The 21,590-nt window shown below is 54.6% G+C and overlaps 1 protein-coding gene across 2 annotated transcripts in view; it reads left to right on the forward strand.

Annotated features, from left to right (window-relative positions):
• Nucleotides 1–21,590, forward strand: part of LOC141074932 (uncharacterized) — a 94,330-nt gene that overhangs the window by 20,668 nt on the left and 52,072 nt on the right. The gene's annotated exons all lie outside the window — the stretch shown is intronic.

The following is a 21,590-nucleotide window of genomic DNA, read 5'->3' on the forward strand; positions in this document are numbered from 1 at the left end:
CATTATACAGCACTGGAGGATTCTGGGTGATGAGCGGAGAGGTGACTGCTGGGACATTATACAGGACGGCACTGGAGGATTCTGGGTGATGAGCGGAGAGGTGACTGCTGAGACATTATACAGGACGGCACTGGAGAATTCTGGGTGATGAGCGGAGAGGAGACTGCTGGGACATTATACAGGACGGCACTGGAGGATTCTGGGTGATGAGCGGAGAGGTGACTGCTGAGACATTATACAGGAGGGCACTGGAGGATTCTGAGTGATGAGCGGAGAGGTGACTGCTGGGACATTATACAGGATGGCACTGGAGGATTCTGAGTGATGAGCGGAGAGGTGACTGCTGGGACATTATACAGGAGGGCACTGGAGGATTCTGGGTGATGAGGGGAGAGGTGACTGCTGGGACATTATACAGGAGGGCACTGGAGGATTCTGGGTGATGAGGGGAGAGGTGACTGCTGGGACATTATACAGGAGGGCACTGGAGGATTCTGGGTGATGAGCGGAGAGGTGACTGCTGGGACATTATACAGGAGGGCACTGGAGGATTCTGGGTGATGAGCGGAGAGGTGACTGCTGGGACATTATACAGGACGGCACTGGAGGATTCTGGGTGATGAGCGGAGAGGTGACTGCTGGGACATTATACAGGAGGGCACTGGAGAATTCTGGGTGATGAGCGGAGAGGTGACTGCTGGGACATTATACAGGACGGCACTGGAGGATTCTGGGTGATGAGAGGAGAGGTGACTGCTGGGACATTATACAGGACGGCACTGGAGGATTCTGGGTGATGAGCGGAGAGGTGACTGCTGGGACATTATACAGGACGGCACTGGAGGATTCTGGGTGATGAGCGGAGAGGAGACTGCTGGGACATTATACAGGACGGCACTGGAGGATTCTGGGTGATGAGCCGAGAGGTGACTGCTGGGACATTATACAGGACGGCACTGGAGGATTCTGGGTGATGAGCGGAGAGGAGACTGCTGGGACATTATACAGGATGGCACTGGAGGATTCTGGGTGATGAGAGGAGAGGTGACTGGGACATTATACAGGAGGGCACTGGAGGATTCTGGGTGATGAGCGGAGAGGTGACTGCTGGGACATTATACAGGACGGCACTGGAGGATTCTGGGTGATGAGCAGAGAGGTGACTGCTGGGACATTATACAGGACTGGAGGATTGTGGGTGATGAGCGGAGAGGTGACTGCTGGGACATTATACTGGACGGCACTGGAGGATTCTGGGTGATGAGCGGAGAGGTGACTGCTGGGACATTATACAGGACTGGAGGATTCTGTGTGATGAGAGGAGAGGTGACTGCTGGGACATTATACAGGAGAGCACCGGAGGATTCTGGGTGATGAGCGGAGAGGTGACTGCTGGGACATTATACAGGACGGCACTGGAGTATTCTGGGTGATGAGCGGAGAGGTGACTGCTGGGACATTATACAGGAGGGCACTGGAGGATTCTGGGTGATGAGGGGAGAGGTGACTGCTGGGACATTATACAGGAGGGTACTGGAGGATTCTGGGTGATGAGCGGAGAGGTGACTGCTGGGACATTATACAGGACGGCACTGGAGGATTCTGGGAGATGAGCGGAGAGGTGACTGCTGGGACATTATACAGGACGGCACTGGAGGATTCTGGGTGATGAGCAGAGAGGTGACTGCTGGGACATTATACAGGACGGCACTAGAGGATTCTGGGTGATGAGCAGAGAGGTGACTGCTGGGACATTATACAGGAGAGCACCGGAGGATTCTGGGTGATGAGCGGAGAGGAGACTGCTGGGACATTATACAGGACGGCACTGGAGGATTCTGGGTGATGAGCGGAGAGGTGACTGCTGCGACATTATACAGGAGAGCACCGGAGGATTCTGGGTGATGATCGGAGAGGAGACTGCTGGGACATTATACAGGACGGCACTGGAGGATTCTGGGTGATGAGCGGAGAGGTGACTGCTGGGACATTATACAGGACGGCACTGGAGGATTCTGGGTGATGAGCGGAGAGGTGACTGCTGGGACATTATACAGGACGGCACTGGAGGATTCTGGGTGATGAGCGGAGAGGTGACTGCTGGGATATTATACAGGACGGCACTGGAGGATTCTGGGTGATGAGCGGAGAGGTGACTGCTGGGACATTATACAGGACGGCACTGGAGGATTCTGGGTGATGAGCGGAGAGGTGACTGCTGGGACATTATACAGGACGGCACTGGAGGATTCTGGGTGATGAGCGGAGAGGTGACTGCTGGGACATTATACAGGACGGCACTGGAGGATTCTGGGTGATGAGCGGAGAGGTGACTGCTGGGACATTATACAGGACGGCACTGGAGGATTCTGGGTGATGAGCGGAGAGGTGACTGCTGGGACATACAGGACGGCACTGGAGGATTCTGGGTGATGAGAGGAGAGGTGACTGCTGGGACATTATACAGGACGGCACTGGAGGATTCTGGGTGATGAGCGGAGAGGTGACTGCTGGGACATTATACAGGACGGCACTGGAGGATTCTGGGTGATGAGCGGAGAGGAGACTGCTGGGACATTATACAGGAGGGCACTGGAGGATTCTGGGTGATGAGCGGAGAGGTGACTGCTGGGACATTATACAGGAGGGCACTGGAGGATTCTGGGTGATGAGCGGAGAGGTGACTGCTGGGACATTATACAGGACAGCACTGGAGGATTCTGGGTGATGAGCGGAGAGGTGACTGCTGGGACATTATACAGGACGGCACTGGAGGATTCTGGGTGATGAGCGGAGAGGAGACTGCTGGGACATTATACAGGACGGCACTGGAGGATTCTGGGTGATGAGCGGAGAGGTGACTGCTGGGACATTATACAGGAGGGCACTGGAGGATTCTGGGTGATGAGCGGAGAGGAGACTGCTGGGACATGATACAGGACGGCACTGGAGGATTCTGGGTGATGAGCGGAGAGGTGACTGCTGGGACATTATACAGGAGGGCACTGGAGGATTCTGGGTGATGAGCGGAGAGGTGACTGCTAGGACATTATACAGGACGGCACTGAAGGATTCTGGGTGATGAGCGGAGAGGTGACTGCTGGGACATTATACAGGACGGCACTGGAGGATTCTGGGTGATGAGCGGAGAGGTGACTGCTGAGACATTATACAGGACGGCACTGGAGGATTCTGGGTGATGAGCGGAGAGGTGACTGCTGGGACATTATACAGGACGGCACTGGAGGATTCTGGGTGATGAGCGGAGAGGAGACTGCTGGGACATTATACAGGACGGCACTGGAGGATTCTGGGTGATGAGCGGAGAGGTGACTGCTGAGACATTATACAGGACGGCACTGGAGGATTCTGGGTGATGAGCGGAGAGGTGACTGCTGGGACATTATACAGCACTGGAGGATTCTGGGTGATGAGCGGAGAGGTGACTGCTGGGACATTATACAGGACGGCACTGGAGGATTCTGGGTGATGAGCGGAGAGGTGACTGCTGAGACATTATACAGGACGGCACTGGAGAATTCTGGGTGATGAGCGGAGAGGAGACTGCTGGGACATTATACAGGACGGTACTGGAGGATTCTGAGTGATGAGCGGAGAGGTGACTGCTGGGACATTATACAGGAGGGCACTGGAGGATTCTGGGTGATGAGGGGAGAGGTGACTGCTGGGACATTATACAGGAGGGCACTGGAGGATTCTGGGTGATGAGGGGAGAGGTGACTGCTGGGACATTATACAGGAGGGCACTGGAGGATTCTGGGTGATGAGCGGAGAGGTGACTGCTGGGACATTATACAGGAGGGCACTGGAGGATTCTGGGTGATGAGCGGAGAGGTGACTGCTGGGACATTATACAGGACGGCACTGGAGGATTCTGGGTGATGAGCGGAGAGGTGACTGCTGGGACATTATACAGGAGGGCACTGGAGAATTCTGGGTGATGAGCGGAGAGGTGACTGCTGGGACATTATACAGGACGGCACTGGAGGATTCTGGGTGATGAGAGGAGAGGTGACTGCTGGGACATTATACAGGACGGCACTGGAGGATTCTGGGTGATGAGCGGAGAGGTGACTGCTGGGACATTATACAGGACGGCACTGGAGGATTCTGGGTGATGAGCCGAGAGGTGACTGCTGGGACATTATACAGGACGGCACTGGAGGATTCTGGGTGATGAGCGGAGAGGAGACTGCTGGGACATTATACAGGACGGCACTGGAGGATTCTGGGTGATGAGCCGAGAGGTGACTGCTGGGACATTATACAGGACGGCACTGGAGGATTCTGGGTGATGAGCGGAGAGGAGACTGCTGGGACATTATACAGGACGGCACTGGAGGATTCTGGGTGATGAGAGGAGAGGTGACTGGGACATTATACAGGAGGGCACTGGAGGATTCTGGGTGATGAGCGGAGAGGTGACTGCTGGGACATTATACAGGACGGCACTGGAGGATTCTGGGTGATGAGCAGAGAGGTGACTGCTGGGACATTATACAGGACTGGAGGATTGTGGGTGATGAGCGGAGAGGTGACTGCTGGGACATTATACTGGACGGCACTGGAGGATTCTGGGTGATGAGCGGAGAGGTGACTGCTGGGACATTATACAGGACGGCACTGGAGGATTCTGAGTGATGAGCGGAGAGGAGACTGCTGGGACATTATACAGGACGGCACTGGAGGATTCTGGGTGATGAGCGGAGAGGTGACTGCTGGGACATTATACAGGAAGGCACTGAAGGATTCTGGGTGATGAGCGGAGAGGTGACTGCTGGGACATTATACAGGACGGCACTGGAGGATTCTGGGTGATGAGCGGAGAGGTGACTGCTGGGACATTATACAGGACGGCACTGGAGGATTCTGAGTGATGAGCGGAGAGGTGACTGCTGGGACATTATACAGGACGGCACTGGAGGATTCTGGGTGATGAGCGTAGAGGTGACTGCTGGGACATTATACAGGATGGCACTGGAGGATTCTGGGTGATGAGCGGAGAGGTGACTGCTGGGACATTATACAGGACGACACTGGAGGATTCTGTGTGATGAGAGGAGAGGTGACTGCTGGGACATTATACAGGAGAGCACCGGAGGATTCTGGGTGATGAGCGGAGAGGTGACTGCTGGGACATTATACAGGACGGCACTGGAGGATTCTGGGTGATGAGCGGAGAGGTGACTGCTGGGACATTATACAGGACGGCACTGGAGGATTCTGGGTGATGAGCAGAGAGGTGACTGCTGGGACATTATACAGGAAGGCACTGGAGGATTCTGGGTGATGAGCGGAGAGGTGACTGCTGGGACATTATACAGGACGGCACTGAAGGATTCTGGGTGATGAGCGGAGAGGTGACTGCTGGGACATTATACAGGACGGCACTGGAGGATTCTGAGTGATGAGCGGAGAGGAGACTGCTGGGACATTATACAGGACGGCACTGAAGGATTCTGGGTGATGAGCGGAGAGGTGACTGCTGGGACATTATACAGGACGGCACTGGAGGATTCTGAGTGATGAGCGGAGAGGAGACTGCTGGGACATTATACAGGACGGCACTGGAGGATTCTGGGTGATGAGCGGAGAGGTGACTGCTGGGACATTATACAGGAAGGCACTGAAGGATTCTGGGTGATGAGCGGAGAGGTGACTGCTGGGACATTATACAGGACGGCACTGGAGGATTCTGGGTGATGAGCGGAGAGGTGACTGCTGGGACATTATACAGGACGGCACTGGAGGATTCTGAGTGATGAGCGGAGAGGTGACTGCTGGGACATTATACAGGACGGCACTGGAGGATTCTGGGTGATGAGCGTAGAGGTGACTGCTGGGACATTATACAGGATGGCACTGGAGTATTCTGGGTGATGAGCGGAGAGGTGACTGCTGGGACATTATACAGGACGGCACTGGAGGATTCTGGGTGATGAGCGGAGAGGTGACTGCTGGGACATTATACAGGAAGGCACTGAAGGATTCTGGGTGATGAGCGGAGAGGTGACTGCTGGGACATTATACAGGACGGCACTGGAGGATTCTGGGTGATGAGCGGAGAGGTGACTGCTGGGACATTATACAGGACGGCACTGGAGGATTCTGAGTGATGAGCGGAGAGGTGACTGCTGGGACATTATACAGGACGGCACTGGAGGATTCTGGGTGATGAGCGTAGAGGTGACTGCTGGGACATTATACAGGATGGCACTGGAGGATTCTGTGTGATGAGAGGAGAGGTGACTGCTGGGACATTATACAGGATGGCACTGGAGGATTCTGTGTGATGAGAGGAGAGGTGACTGCTGGGACATTATACAGGATGGCACTGGAGGATTCTGTGTGATGAGCGGAGAGGTGACTGCTGGGACATTATACAGGATGGCACTGGAGGATTCTGTGTGATGAGAGGAGAGGTGACTGCTGGGACATTATACAGGAGAGCACCGGAGGATTCTGGGTGATGAGCGGAGAGGTGACTGCTGGGACATTATACAGGACGGCACTGGAGGATTCTGGGTGATGAGCGTAGAGGTGACTGCTGGGACATTATACAGGATGGCACTGGAGGATTCTGTGTGATGAGAGGAGAGGTGACTGCTGGGACATTATACAGGACGGCACTGGAGGATTCTGTGTGATGAGAGGAGAGGTGACTGCTGGGACATTATACAGGAGAGCACCGGAGTATTCTGGGTGATGAGCGGAGAGGTGACTGCTGGGACATTATACAGGAGGGTACTGGAGGATTCTGGGTGATGAGCGGAGAGGTGACTGCTGGGACATTATACAGGACGGCACTGGAGGATTCTGGGAGATGAGCGGAGAGGTGACTGCTGGGACATTATACAGGACGGCACTGGAGGATTCTGGGTGATGAGCAGAGAGGTGACTGCTGGGACATTATACAGGAGAGCACCGGAGGATTCTGGGTGATGAGCGGAGAGGAGACTGCTGGGACATTATACAGGACGGCACTGGAGGATTCTGGGTGATGAGCGGAGAGGTGACTGCTGCGACATTATACAGGAGAGCACCGGAGGATTCTGGGTGATGATCGGAGAGGAGACTGCTGGGACATTATACAGGACGGCACTGGAGGATTCTGGGTGATGAGCGGAGAGGTGACTGCTGGGACATTATACAGGACGGCACTGGAGGATTCTGGGTGATGAGCGGAGAGGTGACTGCTGGGACATTATACAGGACGGCACTGGAGGATTCTGGGTGATGAGCGGAGAGGTGACTGCTGGGACATTATACAGGACGGCACTGGAGGATTCTGGGTGATGAGCGGAGAGGTGACTGCTGGGACATTATACAGGACGGCACTGGAGGATTCTGGGTGATGAGCGGAGAGGTGACTGCTGGGACATTATACAGGACGGCACTGGAGGATTCTGGGTGATGAGCGGAGAGGTGACTGCTGGGACATACAGGACGGCACTGGAGGATTCTGGGTGATGAGAGGAGAGGTGACTGCTGGGACATTATACAGGACGGCACTGGAGGATTCTGGGTGATGAGCGGAGAGGTGACTGCTGGGACATTATACAGGACGGCACTGGAGGATTCTGGGTGATGAGCGGAGAGGAGACTGCTGGGACATTATACAGGAGGGCACTGGAGGATTCTGGGTGATGAGCGGAGAGGTGACTGCTGGGACATTATACAGGAGGGCACTGGAGGATTCTGGGTGATGAGCGGAGAGGTGACTGCTGGGACATTATACAGGACAGCACTGGAGGATTCTGGGTGATGAGCGGAGAGGTGACTGCTGGGACATTATACAGGACGGCACTGGAGGATTCTGGGTGATGAGCGGAGAGGAGACTGCTGGGACATTATACAGGACGGCACTGGAGGATTCTGGGTGATGAGCGGAGAGGTGACTGCTGGGACATTATACAGGAGGGCACTGGAGGATTCTGGGTGATGAGCGGAGAGGAGACTGCTGGGACATTATACAGGACGGCACTGGAGGATTCTGGGTGATGAGCGGAGAGGTGACTGCTGGGACATTATACAGGATGGCACTGGAGGATTCTGGGTGATGAGCGGAGAGGTGACTGCTGGGACATTATACAGGACGGCACTGGAGGATTCTGGGTGATGAGCGGAGAGGTGACTGCTGGGACATTATACAGGACGGCACTGGAGGATTCTGAGTGATAAGAGGAGAGGTGACTGCTGGGACATTATACAGGACTGCACTGGAGGATTCTGGGTGTTGAGCGGAGAGGTGACTGCTAGGACATTATACAGGACGGCACTGAAGGATTCTGGGTGATGAGCGGAGAGGTGACTGCTGGGACATTATACAGGACGGCACTGGAGGATTCTGGGTGATGAGCGGAGAGGTGACTGCTGGGACATTATACAGGACGGCACTGGAGGATTCTGAGTGATAAGAGGAGAGGTGACTGCTGGGACATTATACAGGACTGCACTGGAGGATTCTGGGTGTTGAGCGGAGAGGTGACTGCTAGGACATTATACAGGACGGCACTGGAGGATTCTGGGTGATGAGCGGAGAGGTGACTGCTGGGACATTATACAGGAGGGCACTGGAGGATTCTGGGTGATGAGCGGGTGGAGACTGCTGGGACATTATACAGGACGGCACTGGAGGATTCTGGGTGATGAGCGGAGAGGTGACTGCTGGGACATTATACAGGACGGCACTGGAGGATTCTGGGTGATGAGCGGAGAGGTGACTGCTGGGACATTATACAGGAGGGCACTGAAGGATTCTGGGTGATGAGCGGAGAGGTGACTGCTAGGACATTATACAGGACGGCACTGAAGGATTCTGGGTGATGAGCGGAGAGGTGACTGCTGGGACATTATACAGGACGGCACTGGAGGATTCTGGGTGATGAGCGGAGAGGTGACTGCTGGGACATTATACAGGACGGCACTGGAGGATTCTGGGTGATGAGCGGAGAGGTGACTGCTGGGACATTATACAGGACGGCACTGGAGGATTCTGGGTGATGAGCGGAGAGATGACTGCTGGGACATTATACAGGACGGCACAGGAGGATTCTGGGTGATGAACGGAGAGGTGACTGCTGGGACATTATACAGGATGGCACTGGAGGATTCTGGGTGATGAGCGGAGAGGTGACTGCTGGGACATTATACAGGAGGGCACTGGAGGATTCTGGGTGATGAACGGAGAGGTGACTGCTGGGACATTATACAGGATGGCACTGGAGGATTCTGGGTGATGAGCGGAGAGGTGACTGCTGGGACATTATACAGGATGGCACTGGAGGATTCTGGGTGATGAGAGGAGAGGTGACTGCTGGGACATTATACAGGAGGGCACTGGAGGATTCTGGGTGATGAGCGGAGAGATGACTGCTGGGACATTATACAGGACGGCACTGTAGGATTCTGGGTGATGAGCGGAGAGGTGACTGCTGGGACATTATACAGGATGGCACTGGAGGATTCTGGGTGATGAGCGGAGAGGTGACTGCTGGGACATTATACAGGAGGGCACTGGAGGATTCTGGGTGATGAGCGGAGAGGTGACTGCTGGGACATTATACAGGACGGCACTGGAGGATTCTGGGTGATGAGCGGAGAGGTGACTGCTGGGACATTATACAGGATGGCACTGGAGGATTCTGGGTGATGAGCGGAGAGGTGACTGCTGGGACATTATACAGGAGGGCACTGGAGGATTCTGGGTGATGAGCGGAGAGGTGACTGCTAGGACATTATACAGGATGGCACTGGAGGATTCTGGGTGATGAGCGGAGAGGTGACTGCTGGGACATTATACAGGAGGGCACTGGAAGATTCTGGGTGATGAGCGGAGAGATGACTGCTGGGACATTATACAGGACGTCACTGGAGGATTCTGGGTGATGAACGGAGAGGTGACTGCTGGGACATTATACAGGACTGCACTGGAGGATTCTGGGTGATGAGAGGAGAGGTGACTGCTGGGATATTATACAGGACTGGAGGATTCTGGGTGATGAGAGGAGAGGTGACTGCTGGGACATTATACAGGACGGTACTGGAGGATTCTGGGTGATGAGCGGAGAGGTGACTGCTGGGACATTATACAGGACTGCACTGGAGGATTCTGGGTGATGAGCGGAGAGGTGACTGCTGGGACATTATACAGGACGGCACTGGAGGATTCTGGGTGATGAGCGGAGAGGTGACTGCTGGGACATTATACAGGACAGCACTGGAGGATTCTGGGTGATGAGCGGAGAGGTGACTGCTGGGACATTATACAGGAGGGCACTGGAGGATTCTGGGTGATGAGCGGAGAGGTGACTGCTGGGACATTATACAGGACAGCACTGGAGGATTCTGGGTGATGAGCGGAGAGGTGACTGCTGGGACATTATACAGGACGGCACTGGAGGATTCTGGGTGATGAGAGGAGAGGTGACTGCTGGGACATTATACAGGATGGCACTGGAGGATTCTGGGTGATGAGCGGAGAGGAGACTGCTGGGACATTATACAGGACGGCACTGGAGGATTCTGGGTGATGAGCGGAGAGGAGACTGCTGGGACATTATACAGGACTGCACTGGAGGATTCTGGGTGATGAGCAGAGAGGTGACTGCTGGGACATTATACAGGACTGGAGGATTCTGGGTGATGAGCGGAGAGGTGACTGCTGGGACATTATACTGGACGGCACTGGAGGATTCTGGGTGATGAGCGGAGAGGTGACTGCTGGGACATTATACAGGACTGGAGGATTCTGGGTGATGAGCGGAGAGGTGACTGCTGGGACATTATACTGGACGGCACTGGAGGATTCTGGGTGATGAGCGGAGAGGTGACTGCTGGGACATTATACAGGACGGCACTGTAGGATTCTGGGTGATGAGCGGAGAGGTGACTGCTGGGACATTATACAGGATGGCACTGGAGTATTCTGGGTGTTGAGCGGAGAGGTGACTGCTGGGACATTATACAGGACGTCACTGGAGGATTCTGGGTGATGAGCGGAGAGGTGACTGCTGGGAGATTATACAGGACGGCACTGGAGGATTCTGGGTGATGAGAGGAGAGGAGACTGCTGGGACATTATACAGGACGGCACTGGAGGATTCTGGGTGATGAGCGGAGAGGTGACTGCTGGGACATTATACAGGACGGCACTGGAGGATTCTGGGTGATGAGCGGAGAGGAGACTGCTGGGACATTATACAGGACGGCACTGGAGGATTCTGGGTGATGAGCCGAGAGGTGACTGCTGGGACATTATACAGGACGGCACTGGAGGATTCTGGGTGATGAGCGGAGAGGTGACTGCTGGGACATTATACAGGACGGCACTGGAGGATTCTGGGTGATGAGCGGAGAGGAGACTGCTGGGACATTATACAGGACGGCACTGGAGGATTCTGGGTGATGAGCCGAGAGGTGACTGCTGGGACATTATACAGGACGGCACTGGAGGATTCTGGGTGATGAGCGGAGAGGAGACTGCTGGGACATTATACAGGACGGCACTGGAGGATTCTGGGTGATGAGAGGAGAGGTGACTGGGACATTATACAGGAGGGCACTGGAGGATTCTGGGTGATGAGCGGAGAGGTGACTGCTGGGACATTATACAGGACGGCACTGGAGAATTCTGGGTGATGAGCAGAGAGGTGACTGCTGGGACATTATACAGGACGGCACTGGAGGATTCTGGGTGATGAGAGGAGAGGTGACTGCTGGGACATTATACAGGACGGCACTGGAGGATTCTGGGTGATGAGAGGAGAGGAGACTGCTGGGACATTATACAGGACTGCACTGGAGGATTCTGGGTGATGAGCGGAGAGGTGACTGCTGGGACATTATACAGGACGGCACTGGAGGATTCTGGGTGTTGAGCGGAGAGGTGACTGCTGGGACATTATACAGGACGGCACTGGAGGATTCTGGGTGATGAGCGGAGAGGTGACTGCTGGGACATTATACAGGACGGCACTGGAGGATTCTGGGTGATGAGCGGAGAGGTGACTGCTGGGACATTATACAGGACGTCACTGGAGGATTCTGGATGATGAGCGGAGAGGTGACTGCTGGGAGATTATACAGGACGGCACTGGAGGATTCTGGGTGATGAGAGGAGAGGAGACTGCTGGGACATTATACAGGACGGCACTGGAGGATTCTGGATGATGAGCGGAGAGGTGAGTGCTGGGAGATTATACAGGACGGCACTGGAGGATTCTGGGTGATGAGAGGAGAGGAGACTGCTGGGACATTATACAGGAGGGCACTGGAGGATTCTGGGTGATGAGCGGAGAGGTGACTGCTGGGACATTATACAGGACTGGAGGATTCTGGGTGATGAGCGGAGAGGTGACTGCTGGGACATTATACAGGACGTCACTGGAGGATTCTGGATGATGAGCGGAGAGGTGACTGCTGGGAGATTATACAGGACGGCACTGGAGGATTCTGGGTGATGAGAGGAGAGGAGACTGCTGGGACATTATACAGGACGTCACTGGAGGATTCTGGATGATGAGCGGAGAGGTGAGTGCTGGGAGATTATACAGGACGGCACTGGAGGATTCTGGGTGATGAGAGGAGAGGAGACTGCTGGGACATTATACAGGAGGGCACTGGAGGATTCTGGGTGATGAGCGGAGAGGTGACTGCTGGGACATTATACAGGACTGGAGGATTCTGGCTGATGAGCGGAGAGGTGACTGCTGGGAGATTATACAGGACGGCACTGGAGGATTCTGGATGATGAGCGGAGAGGTGACTGCTGGGAGATTATACAGGACGGCACTGGAGGATTCTGGGTGATGAGAGGAGAGGAGACTGCTGGGACATTATACAGGACGGCACTGGAGGATTCTGGATGATGAGCGGAGAGGTGAGTGCTGGGAGATTATACAGGACGGCACTGGAGGATTCTGGGTGATGAGAGGAGAGGAGACTGCTGGGACATTATACAGGAGGGCACTGGAGGATTCTGGGTGATGAGCGGAGAGGTGACTGCTGGGACATTATACAGGACTGGAGGATTCTGGGTGATGAGCGGAGAGGTGACTGCTGGGACATTATACAGGACGTCACTGGAGGATTCTGGATGATGAGCGGAGAGGTGACTGCTGGGAGATTATACAGGACGGCACTGGAGGATTCTGGGTGATGAGAGGAGAGGAGACTGCTGGGACATTATACAGGACGGCACTGGAGGATTCTGGGTGATGAGCGGAGAGGTGACTGCTGGGACATTATACAGGACGGCACTGGAGGATTCTGGGTGATGAGCGGAGAGGTGACTGCTGGGACATTATACAGGACGTCACTGGAGGATTCTGGATGATGAGCGGAGAGGTGACTGCTGGGATATTATACAGGACGGCACTGGAGGATTCTGGGTGATGAGCGGAGAGGTGACTGCTCGGACATTATACAGGACGGCACTGGAGGATTCTGGGTGATGAGCGGAGAGGTGACTGCTGGGACATTATACAGGACGTCACTGGAGGATTCTGGGTGATGAGCGGAGAGGAGACTGCTGGGACATTATACAGGAGGGCACTGGAGGATTCTGGATGATGAGCGGAGAGGTGACTGCTGGGACATTACACAGGAGGGCACTGGAGGATTCTGGGTGATGAGCGGAGAGGTGACTGCTGGGACGTTATATAGGAGGGCACTGGAGGATTCTGGATGATGAGCGGAGAGGTGACTACTGGGACATTATACAGGACGGCACTGGAGGATTCTGGGTGATGAGCGGAGAGGTGACTGCTGGGACATTATACAGGACGGCACTGGAGGATTCTGGGTGATGAGCGGAGAGGTGACTGCTGGGACATTATACAGGAGGGCACTGGAGGATTCTGGATGATGAGCGGAGAGGTGACTGCTGGGAGATTATACAGGACGGCACTGGAGGATTCTGGGTGATGAGCGGAGAGGTGACTGCTGGGACATTATACAGGACGGCACTGGAGGATTCTGGGTGATGAGCGGAGAGGTGACTGCTGGGACATTATACAGGACTGGAGGATTCTGGGTGATGAGCGGAGAGGTGACTGCTGGGACATTATACAGGACGGCACTGGAGGATTCTGGGTGATGAGCGGAGAGGTGACTGCTGGGACATTATACAGGACGGCACTGGAGGATTCTGGGTGATGAGCGGAGAGGTGACTGCTGGGACATTATACAGGACGGCACTGGAGTATTCTGGGTGATGAGCGGAGAGGTGACTGCTGGGACATTATACAGGACGGCACTGGAGTATTCTGGGTGATGAGCGGAGAGGTGACTGCTGGGACATTATACAGGACGGCACTGGAGGATTCTGGGTAATGAGCGGAGAGGTGACTGCTGGGACATTATACCGGACGGCACTGGAGTATTCTGGGTGATGAGCGGAGAGGTGACTGCTGGGACATTATACAGGACGGCACTGGAGGATTCTGGGTGATGAGCAGAGAGGTGACTGCTGGGACATTATACAGGACGTCACTGGAGGATTCTGGGAGATGAGCGGAGAGGTGACTGCTGGGACATTATACAGGACGGCACTGGAGAATTCTGGGTGATGAGCGGAGAGGTGACTGCTGGGACATTATACAGGACGACACTGGAGGATTCTGGGCGATGAGCAGAGAGGTGACTGCTGGGACATTATACAGGACGGCACTGGAGGATTCTGGGTGATTAGCAGAGAGGTGACTGCTGGGACATTATACAGGAGAGCACCGGAGGATTCTGGGTGATGAGCGGAGAGGTGACTGCTGGGACATTATACAGGACGGCACCGGAGGATTCTGGGTGATTAGCAGAGAGGTGACTGCTGGGACATTATATAGGAGAGCACCGGAGGATTCTGGGTGATGAGCGGAGAGGAGACTGCTGGGACATTATACAGGACGTCACTGGAGGATTCTGGGTGATGAGCAGAGAGGTGACTGCTGGGACATTATACAGGACGGCACTGGAGGATTCTGGGTGATGAGCGGAGAGGAGACTGCTGGGACATTATACAGGACAGCACTGGAGGATTCTGGGTGATGAGCGGAGAGGTGACTGCTGGGACATTATACAGGACGGCACCGGAGGATTCTGGGTGATTAGCAGAGAGGTGACTGCTGGGACATTATACAGGACGGCACTGGAGGATTCTGGGTGATTAGCAGAGAGGTGACTGCTGGGACATTATACAGGAGGGCACTGGAGAATTCTGGGTGATTAGCAGAGAGGTGACTGCTGGGACATTATACAGGACGGCACCGGAGGATTCTGGGTGATTAGCAGAGAGGTGACTGCTGGGACATTATACAGGACAGCACTGGAGGATTCTGGGTGATGAGCGGAGAGGTGACTGCTGGGACATTATACAGGACGCACTGGAGGATTCAGGGTGATGAGCGGAGAGGTGACTGCTAGGACATTATACAGGAGAGCACCGGAGGATTCTGGGTGATGAGCGGAGAGGAGACTGCTGGGACATTATACAGGAGGGCACTGGAGGATTCTGGGTGATGAGCGGAGATGTAACTGCTGGGACATTATACAGGACGGCACCGGAGGATTCTGGGTGATGAGCGGAGAGGTGACTGCTGGGACATTATACAGGAGAGCACCGGAGGATTCTGGGTGATGAGCGGAGAGGAGACTGCTGGGACATTAAATAGGACGGCACCGGAGGATTCTGGGTGATGAGCGGAGAGGTGACTGCTGGGACATTATACAGGACTGCACTGGAGGATTCTGGGTGATGAGCGGAGAGGTGACTTCTGGGACATTATACAGGACTGCACTGGAGGATTCTGGGTGATGAGCGGAGAGGAGACTGCTGGGACATTATACAGGTCGGCACCGGAGGATTCAGGGTGATGAGCGGAGAGGAGACTGCTGGGACATTATACAGGACAGCACTGGAGGATTCTGGGTGATGAGCGGAGAGGTGACTGCTGGGACATTATACAGGACGGCACTGGAGGATTCTGGGTGATGAGCGGAGAGGTGACTGCTGGGACATTATACAGGACGGCACTGGAGGATTCTGGGTGATTAGCAGAGAGGTGACTGCTGGGACATTATACAGGAGGGCACTGGAGGATTCTGGGTGATGAGCGGAGAGGTGACTGCTGGGACATTATACAGGACGGCACTGGAGGATTCTGGGTGATGAGTGGAGAGGTGACTGCTGGGACATTATACAGGATGGCACTGGAGGATTCTGGGTGATGAGAGGAGAGGTGACTGCTGGGACATTATACAGGAGGGCACTGGAGGATTCTGGGTGATGAACGGAGAGGTGACTGCTGGGACATTATACAGGAGGGCACTGGAGGATTCTGGGTGATGAACGGAGAGGTGACTGCTGGGACATTATACAGGAGGGCACTGGAGGATTGTGGGTGATGAACGGAGAGGTGACTGCTGGGACATTATACAGGACGGCACTGGAGGATTCTGGGTGATGAGAGGAGAGGTGACTGCTGGGACATTATACAGGAGGGCACTGGAGGATTCTGGGGAATGAGAGGAGAGGTGACTGCTGGGACATTATACAGGACGGTACTGAAGGATTCTGGGTGATGAGCGGAGAGGTGACTGCTGGGACATTATACAGGACGGCACTGGAGGATTCTGGGTGATGAGAGGAGAGGTGACTGCTGGGACATTATACAGGACTGCACTGGAGGATTCTGGGTGATGAGAGGAGAGGTGACTGCTGGGACATTATACAGGACTGGAGGATTCTGGGTGATGAGAGGAGAGGTGACTGCTGGGACATTATACAGGACGGCACTGGAGGATTCTGGGTGATGAGCGGAGAGGTGACTGCTGGGACATTATACAGGAGGGCACTGGAGGATTCTGGGGGATGAGAGGAGAGGTGACTGCTGGGACATTATACAGGACTGCACTGGAGGATTCTGGGTGATGAGAGGAGAGGTGACTGCTGGGACATTATACAGGACTGCACTGGAGGATTCTGGGTGATGAGCGGAGAGGTGACTGCTGGGACATTATACAGGACTGCACTGGAGGATTCTGGGTGATGAGCGGAGAGGTGACTGCTGGGACATTATACAGGAGGGCACTGGAGGATTCTGGGGGATGAGAGGAGAGGTGACTGCTGGGACATTATACAGGACTGCACTGGAGGATTCTGGGTGATGAGAGGAGAGGTGACTGCTGGGACATTATACAGGACTGGAGGATTCTGGGTGATGAGAGTAGAGGTGACTGCTGGGACATTATACAGGACTGCACTGGAGGATTCTGGGTGATGAGCGGAGAAGTGACTGCTGGGACATTATACAGGACGGCACTGGAGGATTCTGGGTGATGAGCGGAGAGGTGACTGCTGGGACATTATACAGGACGGCACTGGAGGATTCTGGGTGATGAGAGGAGAGGTGACTGCTGGGACATTATACAGTACGGCACTGGAGGATTCTGGGTGATGAGCGGAGAGGTGACTGCTGGGACATTATACAGGACTGCACTGGAGGATTCTGGGTGATGAGCGGAGAAGTGACTGCTGGGACATTATACAGGACGGCACTGGAGGATTCTGGGTGATGAGCGGAGAGGTGACTGCTGGGACATTATACAGGACGGCACTGGAGGATTCTGGGTGATGAGAGGAGAGGTGACTGCTGGGACATTATACAGGACGGCACTGGAGGATTCTGGGTGATGAGCGGAGAGGTGACTGCTGGGACATTATACAGGAGAGCACCGGAGGATTCTGGGTGATGAGCGGAGAGGAGACTGCTGGGACATTATATAGGACGGCACCGGAGGATTCTGGGTGATGAGCGGAGAGGTGACTGCTGGGACATTATACAGGACTGCACTGGAGGATTCTGGGTGATGAGCGGAGAGGTGACTGCTGGGACATTATACAGGACTGCACTGGAGGATTCTGGGTGATGAGCGGAGAGGAGACTGCTGGGACATTATACAGGACGGCACCGGAGGATTCTGGGTGATGAGCGGAGAGGTGACTGCTGGGACATTATACAGGACGGCACTGGAGGATTCTGGGTGATGAGCAGAGAGGTGACTGCTGGGACATTATACAGGAGGGCACTGGAGGATTCTGGGTGATGAGCGGAGAGGTGACTGCTGGGACATTATACAGGACGGCACTGGAGGATTCTGGGTGATGAGTGGAGAGGTGACTGCTGGGACATTATACAGGATGGCACTGGAGGATTCTGGGTGATGAGAGGAGAGGTGACTGCTGGGACATTATACAGGACGGCACTGGAGGATTCTGGGTGATGAGCGGAGAGGAGACTGCTGGGACATTATACAGGACAGCACTGGAGGATTCTGGGTGATGAGCGGAGAGGTGACTGCTGGGACATTATACAGGACGGCACTGGAGGATTCTGGGTGATGAGCGGAGAGGTGACTGCTGGGACATTATACAGGACGGCACTGGAGGATTCTGGGTGATGAGCAGAGAGGTGACTGCTGGGACATTATACAGGAGGGCACTGGAGGATTCTGGGTGATGAGCGGAGAGGTGACTGCTGGGACATTATACAGGACGGCACTGGAGGATTCTGGGTGATGAGCAGAGAGGTGACTGCTGGGACATTATACAGGAGGGCACTGGAGGATTCTGGGTGATGAGCGGAGAGGTGACTGCTGGGACATTATACAGGACGGCACCGGAGGATTCTGGGTGATGAGCGGAGAGGTGACTGCTGGGACATTATACAGGAGGGCACTGGAGGATTCTGGGTGATGAGCGGAGAGGTGACTGCTGGGACATTATACAGGACGGCACCGGAGGATTCTGGGTGATGAGGGGAGAGATGACTGCTGGGACATTATACAGGATGGCACTGGAGGATTCTTGGTGATGAGCGGAGAGGAGACTGCTGGGACATTATACAGGACAGCACTGGAGGATTCTGGGTGATGAGCGGAGAGGTGACTGCTGGGACATTATACAGGACGGCACTGGAGGATTCTGGGTGATGAGCGGAGAGGTGACTGCTGGGACATTATACAGGACGGCACTGGAGGATTCTGGGTGATGACCAGAGAGGTGACTGCTGGGACATTATACAGGAGGGCACTGGAGGATTCTGGGTGATGAGCGGAGAGGTGACTGCTGGGACATTATACAGGACGGCACTGGAGGATTCTGGGTGATGAGTGGAGAGGTGACTGCTGGGACATTATACAGGATGGCACTGGAGGATTCTGGGTGATGAGAGGAGAGGTGACTGCTGGGACATTATACAGAACGGCACTGGAGGATTCTGGGTGATGAGCGGAGAGGTGACTGCTGGGACATTATACAGGAGGGCACTGGAGGATTCTGGGTGATGAGCGGAGAGGTGACTGCTGGGACATTATACAGGATGGCACTGGAGGATTCTGGGTGATGAGAGGAGAGGTGACTGCTGGGACATTATACAGAACGGCACTGGAGGATTCTGGGTGATGAGCGGAGAGGTGACTGCTGGGACATTATACAGGAGGGCACTGGAGGATTCTGGGTGATGAGTGGAGAGGTGACTGCTGGGACATTATACAGGATGGCACTGGAGGATTCTGGGTGATGAGAGGAGAGGTGACTGCTGGGACATTATACAGAACGGCACTGGAGGATTCTGGGTGATGAGCGGAGAGGTGACTGCTGGGACATTATACAGGAGGGCACTGGAGGATTCTGGGTGATGAGTGGAGAGGTGACTGCTGGGACATTATACAGGATGGCACTGGAGGATTCTGGGTGATGAGAGGAGAGGTGACTGCTGGGACATTATACAGAACGGCACTGGAGGATTCTGGGTGATGAGAGGAGAGGTGACTGCTGGGACATTATACAGGACGGCACTGGAGGATTCTGGGTGATGAGCGGAGAGGTGACTGCTGGGACATTATACAGGAGGGCACTGGAGGATTCTGGGTGATGAACGGAGAGGTGACTGCTGGGACATTATACAGGAGGGCACTGGAGGATTCTGGGTGATGAACGGAGAGGTGACTGCTGGGACATTATACAGGAGGGCACTGGAGGATTCTGGGTGATGAACGGAGAGGTGACTGCTGGGACATTATACAGGAGGGCACTGGAGGATTCTGGGTGATGAACGGAGAGGTGACTGCTGGGACATTATACAGGACGGCACTGGAGGATTCTGGGTGATGAGAGGAGAGGTGACTGCTGGGACATTATACAGGAGGGCACTGGAGGATTCTGGGGGATGAGAGGAGAGGTGACTGCTGGGACATTATACAGGACTGCACTGGAGGATTCTGGGTGATGAGAGGAGAGGTGACTGCTGGGACATTATACAGGACTGGAGGATTCTGGGTGATGAGAGGAGAGGTGACTGCTGGGACATTATACAGGACGGCACTGGAGGATTCTGGGTGATGAGCGGAGAGGTGACTGCTGGGACATTATACAGGACGGCACTGGAGGATTCTGGGTGATGAGCGGAGAGGTGACTGCTGGGACATTATACAGGACGGCACTGGAGGATTCTGGGTGATGAGAGGAGAGGTGACTGCTGGGACATTATACAGGACGGCACTGGAGGATTCTGGGTGATGAGCGGAGAGGTGACTGCTGGGACATTATACAGGACTGCACTGGAGGATTCTGGGTGATGAGCGGAGAGGTGACTGCTGGGACATTATACAGGACGGCACTGGAGGATTCTGGGTGATGAGAGGAGAGGTGACTGCTGGGACATTATACAGGAGGGCACTGGAGGATTCTGGGTGATGAGCGGAGAGGTGACTGCTGGGACATTATACAGGACGGCACTGGAGGATTCTGGGTGATGAGCGGAGAGGTGACTGCTGGGACATTATACAGGACGGTACTGGAGGATTCTGGGTGATGAGCGGAGAGGTGACTGCTGGGACATTATACAGGACGGCACTGGAGGATTCTGGGTGATGAGCGGAGAGGTGACTGCTGGGACATTATACAGGAGGGCACTTGAGGATTCTGGGTGATGAGCGGAGAGGTGACTGCTGGGACATTATACAGGAGGGCACTGGAGGATTCTGGGTGATGAGCGGAGAGGTGACTGCTGGGACATTATACAGGATGGCACTGGAGGATTCTGGGTGATGAGCGGAGAGGTGACTGCTGGGATATTATACAGGACGGCACTGGAGGATTCTGGGTGATGAGAGGAGAGGTGACTGCTGGGACATTATACAGGAGGGCACTGGAGGATTCTGGGTGATGAGTGGAGAGGTGACTGCTGGGACATTATACAGGACGGCACTGGAGGATTCTGGGTGATGAGTGGAGAGGTGACTGCTGGGACATTATACAGGACGGTACTGGAGGATTCTGGGTGATGAGCGGAGAGGAGACTGCTGGGACATTATACAGTACAGCACTGGAGGATTCTGGGTGATGAGTGGAGAGGTGACTGCTGGGACATTATACAGGAGGGCACTGGAGGATTCTGGGTGATGAGCGGAGAGGTGACTGCTGGGACATTATACAGGACGGCACTGGAGGATTCTGGGTGATGAGTGGAGAGGTGACTGCTGGGACATTATACAGGACGGCACTGGAGGATTCT

This window comes from Dendrobates tinctorius, unplaced genomic scaffold, assembly GCF_039654945.1.
Source record: "Dendrobates tinctorius isolate UK_male_01 unplaced genomic scaffold, ASM3965494v1 ptg000342l, whole genome shotgun sequence".
Classification (NCBI taxonomy): domain Eukaryota; kingdom Metazoa; phylum Chordata; class Amphibia; order Anura; family Dendrobatidae; genus Dendrobates; species Dendrobates tinctorius.